Source organism: Prosopis cineraria, unplaced genomic scaffold (assembly GCF_029017545.1).
Source record: "Prosopis cineraria cultivar Desert tree isolate PC_DT_omini unplaced genomic scaffold, ASM2901754v1 PC5, whole genome shotgun sequence".
Lineage (NCBI taxonomy): Eukaryota > Viridiplantae > Streptophyta > Magnoliopsida > Fabales > Fabaceae > Prosopis > Prosopis cineraria.
In genome coordinates this window covers 39906050-39914661 of record NW_026555336.1, presented here as the reverse complement: position 1 = coordinate 39914661, position 8612 = coordinate 39906050, and the positions used below count along the sequence as shown (strand labels likewise).

The following is an 8612-nucleotide window of genomic DNA, read 5'->3' as shown; positions in this document are numbered from 1 at the left end:
GGAAAAAAAATCTAATGTGGCAAGAGACACGTTTTCAACAAATGGGAAATTAAATGGCATGGGGACCACAAGGTGCGATTTCGTCAAAGGCCAGAACCAATGAGGGAAGGGTTTTGATTAGAGGTCGTTTTCAATCTCTGATAGATACAAATAAATAATAATGTGTGAACATGAGGCCGTAGTGTTAGTGATAAGATTAAGATAACCTTAGCCCTTTTTTTTATCTCTGGTTCTTTATTTTTTTTTAAAGAATTATAAACATTTTAAAAAAATGGAGGGACGTCATTTTCTTTACAAGGAAGTGAAAGGGATGAGGACTGCGCCTCCATTATTAAAATGAGTCCCATTCAGAATACTCATTCCGTTTTTTTTTTTTATAAATCATTTTTATCAACTTCACTATTATCAATGCAAAATATATATATATATATATATAAATTTTTAAATATATCCCTATATAATAAATTTAAAAATATCATATATTATATAATTTTTATCTCATTAAAAATAATTTTCAAAATACTTTTTAAATATTATTTAAAAAGCAACATCATAACATATAAAACCAAATAAATTTTATAAATCATGCCTTATAAATAAAATTAGAGGAAGTATTTTTTAGCCAACAAATTCACTGCTTTCACAAGTCCTTCTACAAGAACAGGAGCCCCTTCTTTTTAATGTGGTAGAAATTTAGTTCCAAACTCTTTTGATATGACAGATTAATATTATTATTTTAAGAGAGTTAATTTAAGCCCCATATCAAAGAGCCATGTGTTCGGACTGTTTAATTACTGGATGCATTAGATGATATATATATATAGTTCCTGGTAAGATTGCATTCGGTGATTATAACACATAGGCTTTCGTCCAGCAAAGATGTGAGCATTTTCATGAGCTCCTAGTAGGAGGCGCTAATTGTGCACTTAGATCCCACCCTCTTTAAAGAGTAGAATCGTATATGAACCCCACACACATACCCACACATTTAAAAAAAAAAATTATAGTTTGAATTTTCGGTTGCACTTTTCTCTAGCCTCTACCATATTTTAGGACTGCTGTTTCAGGTGCAAACACTGGCAAATGATAGAGGTGCTAGAGAATAATGCAATAGAAGTTGCAAGTAAAACGTAAATTGTGTGCGTGTGCGCGCGCGAAATGACATTTGAGCTATTTCATTTATTTTGCACTAGCATCAAGTATTTTTTAAGCCATCAATATTTTATTTAAATTAATATATTTTTTTATTTGAAATATACCACGCACCCCACCACTTTGTATTTGATATTGTATCATATATTTCGTCAATACAATTGAATTTGATTGAATTCTATTTTTAAAGTAGCTAAGTTGACATTGGACTCTGATACAAACACACAAATATTGTTATTTTATTTTTAACATGATAACAAAGACAGTTATACGATTTGCTTTTGAAGCATCACACATAACGTGGACATTTAATTATTAACATAAATTATATTAAAAGGATATATTTGCAACATACATGCAGAAAAAGAAAGATAAAGGAACTCGATGACAAATTTAAAATAAGAGGAGCATTATTAGCGTCGTTTAGTTGGTAAGGGTTCACCTTGTGGGAACTTTTAACTTCTAACAGCAGTACATAAAAAAATTGATTTTCCAATAGGAAGAATCCAAAAGGCCAAAACCTGATGAAGGGCATTAATAACCTCCTGAACTTGATTGCTGAAGTTCAATCTTTTTGCTTCTTTGAGCCATTTGTTGGGATTTGAGGATGAAGAGAGGAACTTAACTGAAAATACACTTTTATTTTTCACTCAAGCTACAATATTATAAAAAAAACTCATGATTTTTCTTCAATTCTCACACTCTCTTTCCTCCTTCCTGACACTCTTATTTCACACCCTACTCTGTCTACGTCACTCCACTCTGCTCTCCCCCCCCCCCCCCAAAAAAAAACCAAACAGCAACTCACATTCTACCACACACCACATCATCTAACTTCAACTACTTATATTGCTAGTAGGTCAGTTATCGATACATCTCCGACTTTCTGGATTTTTCTTATTTGCATAGCCTTTGCATTGCTGCAGCTAAAGTCTCCATTGTTTTCTTGATCTCTACAGCCATTGACTGCCTTTTCATTAATCTAGAAAATTATAGTGGGGGTGAGCGAGAGAGTTTACCAGTGATATTTTAACACCATTAAGTTCCAAGCTTTCCAGATACTAAACACGAACCAACAGCCCTTCAAAATTACAATAAAGAAAGACATGATCAATTGTTTCATCTGTATCACCACCAAAAGCACAAAGCATATCATTATCCTGATGATGCAACTTCAACATCTCAGAGGCAGGTTTGGCAAGGTGCGAAGGCCTCCAGAGCAACATTAAATTTTTAGGCGGCAGATTCATTTTCCAGAAATGATATTGTCTACCTCTGCTCCAATGATTCTGTACAAAAAGCAAATCAAGCTCGTCATTCTTGTTTTTATCTGCGTCATTCTTGTTTTTATCTCAGCTTAACAAGATACTCATCCCGCAGAAAGGAGAAAGAAGCAGACAAGATTTTTGTTCTTTCTTTTCAGACACCCGTCAGATCAGCAACTGATTAACTGAAGATGGATCAGAATTGAGGAGCAACTTCCAACTCACAAACAATTTCGTCCAATGACAGAGAAACTGATGATGAATAAGATTATCGTCAGAACCATTAACATGTTTGATCTTCAAGGTATCAACAAGAAGCGAGCCCTTAGGTGCGGTGATCACGCGCCAGACTTGCTTTGGAAGTATAGCTTGATTCACATAGTTGATAGGCTTAAGTCCCAAGCCTCCTTTATTGACTGGCTTACAATGTTCTCCCCAATTTGCTAAACATTTGTCTGACTCAATATTCAGGCACTGGATATATCATGCGAGATTGACCTGCACGAGTTCATCATTGTTCATGATTAAGTGCTTTCATGAAATTGATTTGACTACCAACATTAGAGTATTGACCACAAACAGGCGCAAGCCACCAGGATAACGCAGGCATAAACATCAGAAGCCTTCTCATGGAATTAACGATTTTTGTACATCAACGACATGGATATTATTCTCAACATCGCAGCTGATGCTAACGAGGGACTCCTCTACCTCATTATTTGGGAAAGGTTATTGAAGAAATATCAAATAGGGAAGAATTGCGTAGTTAGGTTCTAGTTTAGATGGATCTACCTCCACCTTTCGAAGGCAGTGAATGATCAAAGGAAAGCTATTTTTTGTACTGTATAGATGCAGACTCTTTTGAAAGAATGATGCACTTAGTTTCGCTAAAAAAGAATTGTGAAGTAGAAGTAGTGGGGCAACCACATTACTGATGATTATAATGAATCCTAAAGAGCACTTGGAATAAATTACTGGAGCCGGAAACCCATGTCCTTCCAAGCATATACCAAGGCACGATCATTAAGTTCCATGTAAATGCTTCCTAACAGAATACAAAGAGCCATTGTCATCCATAAAATAAAAATGAAGTTTATTTATGTACGACTGAAAGTGGAAATCAGGAGGTAGCTTATCCAGAAGAGCATATGCTTGAATTAACAAGTAGTCGTTAGCATGAATGACCATTTCGTGAAATGAGGTTAGAAGTAACTGAAAGAGCTGATCTTGCACGTAAGGAATCTGTGCTTCCCCGAGGAGATGCTTACTTAGCTTGGCCCTACGTCTTTGAACCACCATGGAGACTATTGTTGGACCGAGTCAATGTTGGCTGCATACTTAACAATAAATTGGACAAGCGATTTTGCCATCTCAGCAGAGGAGATTACTTCAATGACAGCAGTCTCCACAACCAGCTGAGCATATGTACCAGGATCCTGAGTAGAATGCTTTTCGGCTCTCAAACACTACAACGGACTAAAATGCCACTGGATGAGTGCTTTGCAGAGCAAGAAGCATCATCTGTGATCCCGGCTTGAATTGTTATGCAATGGAGGGATAAAATTATTCATTATTCCCAATATGAGAGCTGCAATATAGTCCATGGGAGGGCACATGACTGAATTGGATGAGCGTATTGGAAATGAGTCCATGAAGGGAATCTGAAAGAAGTTATAGACCCATCATAGATTTTCAGAATAATGCCAATTGAAACAACCTGAAGAGAACAGAATAAAAAAAGACGACGACGCCAAAGGAAGTATCACCTTGCTGATATAAAGAACACTGAGTATTCGAACAATGAGCTTTCCGGGAAGATGGCCATGGAAGTATGCAGTATATCACGAAGAAAAATGTAAACCTTAGAGGATAATAAGAATAAAATATGGACAACTTGAGCTGTGATACTTGATAAGGTGGAGTGTCAGAGACTTGTTATTTCAAGATGAACGAGATCTCATTACTCAAAAGCAAAAGAACCACTCTTAACCTTTATCTCTCGAATAAAATTTCAATATACCTGTAGAAACTTAACGGATACATGAACAATAAAGGGGGGGGGATGAGAAAAATCAACACATTGGATTATTAATTGCAGCTTCATCTGCAGAAGCAAGCACCAGCTGGGATTGAACTATTGCTGCTTCTTCTCTAGCTTTCTTGCGCTCACGCCTCATCCTGAAGTACTCCCTCTTCCGTGCTCTATAGCTGTTGGGATTCTCAGGCTGTACGTCTCGCGGGTAAACACTTACCTGCAATTTTGTGTGTGCGTGTGTGTGTTTAATAACAAATTAGTCTGCTTTCTTGGATTTTAATGCAGAGAAGACCTAAGAGCCTTAATTAACCTTTTTCCTGTCTGGCCCAAATTTCTCAAACTTGACGACTCCATGGATCAAGGAAAAGATCGTATAGTCTTTGCCCAGCCCCACATTTTTCCTGCATGAAACTTGATATTGCCGGAAAAAACATAATCAGAATTTACAAAATAACACAAAGGCGATACAAACACAGCTGAGTATGCCCGAAAAAGCAGCGTGTGGCAGTTATCAAAGGCTAAGCAATATGCATTGGCTGAGCTTAAGCTGCAGCTTTGACACCCACATTACTCTCTCAATAGCAATATACTTGAATTTTTCAAATGACTAGCGTGAGCAAGTTCTTTAATTCTGTGTGCCACATAAGTTTTAAGAATAGCACCATGTTAACCAGCAGCAAGACCTTTTTTTCACATTGAGGGTTCCAAAAGACTATTTATTCAGTATGCTATGGAGTTAAGAATACTTTAATTACTGTTCCAAAAGACTATTTATTCATTTCTTCTTACAATCCAATAGCACCTTGGCTGCAAAATCAAACATTATTAGAAGTTAACAAGTGTGAAAAATTGAGGAGTGCCCAAAGCCAACCTCATTTAGTTGTTGCAAAATACAAGAGAAAGCTACTAAGCATTCATCGGTTGCTTGCATGAAAATTCAAGCCTTTAAAAACGAGGAGACAAAAATAATAACGGTATGCAATTGGTACCTTGGTTCCACGCTGCCGAACAATGATTGAACCGGGCTTCGCGACTTGGTCACCAAAAATTTTGACTCCAAGCCTCTGTCCTCTGGAATCACGGCCATTCTTTGTGCTTCCAGCTCCTTTCTTGTGCGCATTCTGAATTGTTAATGGGAATTTATGGGGAACGAGACCAATGGCTTGGGAACCACATTGATGGTCCCGCAATCACCTTTGAAGAAGAATGACGAAGAGCTTGAAGCCAAGGAAAGGCCTTTAAATGCGCTTGCTATGTTGAAACTCATGGACGTCACCGCCATGACTATTCTCTATCTTCTGAGAAATAGAAAAACAAAGCATCTGAGGCAAATTAGATATTAGACCTTATCATGAAAAAGGATGAACAGTGAAAAGCAGGATTTCCGATTGAAATTATTAGGGTTATGCTCTGACCAAGGAAAAGGGCGAGAGCCCGAGAGACCTTATCTTTCAACTGCCAGGGACAACAACACGGTGGGGAGGCTCGAAGGCATCCACTATCACTCTACTACAGAGATCAATAATTCAATATATGTCTTTTAATTTTTTTTTTTTAAAAAAAAACAACACAACCACCACCACCACAACAATAACAACCACCTTTTTAGAATTCAGATTAAGAGTTACAAGATAAGGAAATACTTGAGGGTATGTTGATTATGATCCCATGAGTGGCCTAAGTCACGACAGCATTATGATAAATTTTGTCATATAATTTTTTTTTATTGCCAAATTTGTCATATAATATTAAATCTTAAATTAAAAAAAAAACAATAAACATTGTGTGTGAGTGTTTTGATAGTTTTTGAATTTTTAAAGAAAAACTAGTATAGTACCTATGCAATGCACAGTATATTTTTGTAATTTAAAATAATTTTATTTTAAAATGTTAATCAATACAAATGATAAAAGTTTACATAAAATAAATTACAATATTAACTAATAAGATGAGCGTAGAATTATAAAAATAAAAATTAATCAAATGCCCAAAATTATGGTGGTCTTTCTCTCTGTACTTTCGCCTCTTTTCTTCAACCCATCTATCAATCTTCTTTACTTTGTTTTATTTTCACTTTAGTAGGAAAGCTACCATAGTTAATCAAATCTAACACTCCACAGTTGTTGAAGTATCTTCTTTATAAACCACAATATACTTTATTATTTTTATTGTGCTGATATTGTGATTTTGTATTTTTTTTCTTTATTATTTGTAGGTTTATCTAATAATTGGATAGTTTGTAATGTTTTTCTCACATATAATCCATCAAAAATTATGATTATAAGATAAATATAAAAATTGCATGGCTCCATCTTTTCTATTAAATCATGTGAGGGTAGAAAATTTTTTGAAGTAATATAATTTTTATGATTTATAAATATCAACAAATAAACATTAATATATATAAAAAATTAATTTTCAATGCAAACATCAATATTTTCAAATCTTGTAACTGAGATATTACAATATAAATAATCATCAAGATCAAAACACAAATTTAATGGTTAAGTCATTATCTTCAAATACAAATTATATATAATTTTAAAATTTAAAATTTGATTAATTCATTTGACATTTAATTCAAATAAAAATTTAAATTAAACATAAGATCATTAAAATATCATTTGAAATTAAGAAATTTGGATCACTATGAGTAAATTATTATGAATATACTTTTCAAAAAAAGATTTACAAAGAGATGTCCAAGAGTCAAGAAGATATATGAAGAGTGAAAAAAAATTATTTTGTGTTGATGTGAAGAACCATATCAATATATATATATATAGATATATTTTTTTGTTCATTTTAATATACCTACAGAGTTGTAAAATAATAACAAATCATCACACAATTTCACTAATATTTTAAAAACTAAAATTAAATTTTATGAAATCATAACTTCACAAAAATAGAGCATAGTAAGGTTTTTTCAATTCTATTATTTATGAAAGACAGATTTAGAATAATGGAGGAAACCTCAGTAAAAAAAAATTACAAAATGCATGCTTATATGCAATTAACTAATATCTACCATGAATATGAAATATATTAAAAATTGAATTGCTCTTTTGATATCTACAAGCACATAATAACCTCATCATACCATTGATTAGGAATAAAAAATTATCATAAAAGATGATACAAGGGGTGAGAGGGCATTGGTGATGAAGGAAGAAACCAGAGATAACGAGAGTTTTGTGATTTTGCTTGTCTTGATGAGGGAATGGAGCAATTGAATGATATTAGGATTGAAAGAAAATCCCGTGTGCTTTATAACTGCTCAATGTGATCGTGTATTTGTGTAATTAAAATTTTAAAATTAAAAAAAAAAAAATTATGGGAAGTTATGATGATAGGAGAGTGGGAGAGAAATGAGAAAAATAAGAATTAAAATAACTCATTTAATTTTAGATATAATACTTGTTTAATATTTAAAAATATTTAATAAAAAGTCTAATGTGCATGCTGAAATTATATATTTTTAGGTGGTGAAGAAGTTGAAAAGTTATGATAATGTATAAAATTATGGGAGAAAAAATTTAGGAATAAAAAAAAGTGATTTCTACAATTTAAGATAATATTGTTATCATCTATAAAAAAATTGGTATTGTGTAAAAAAATTATTTTAGAAATTAATGTTGACATGGATAACTTATAAATATTTCATTAATTCATACATTCACCATTCAGTTTTTATTTGTTTATTTATATATTTAATTTGAAAAAATTATTTAAATTATTATTCATAAAATTATCATGCCAATTCAAAATTAATTACAAAATGACAATACTTTTTTAAAAAAATTTTAAATTGTGAAATAGTTGAAAAATTATATTTGAGATTTGAGATTATAGGAGAGAAGTTACATTTTCAAATTAAAATCTTATAAATTATAAATTTTTTAAAAATTATAATGATGTAAATAGCATAGAATTGTAATATTTAAAAAAAAACTCATACGTGTCAAACTTAAAAAAGTATTTCTTATTTATCTATTATATATATATATATATATATATTTTCACCAAATTCTACATGAATCATGAATCTAAGAAGTTATTAAAATGATAGAATAATCTAAATAACTATCCATATTTTAATTTAATTATATGCATGAATTAAAAAATTACAAATTAAATCGTAGAGTAAGGAGGTTATT

General features: G+C 32.4%; 1 pseudogene; it reads right to left on the bottom strand.

The window, feature by feature from the left end:
* Nucleotides 1–4303: 4303 nt before the first annotated feature.
* Nucleotides 4304–5861, bottom strand: LOC129310430 (50S ribosomal protein L27, chloroplastic-like; annotated as a pseudogene).
* Between the last annotated feature and the right edge of the window lie 2751 nt (nucleotides 5862–8612).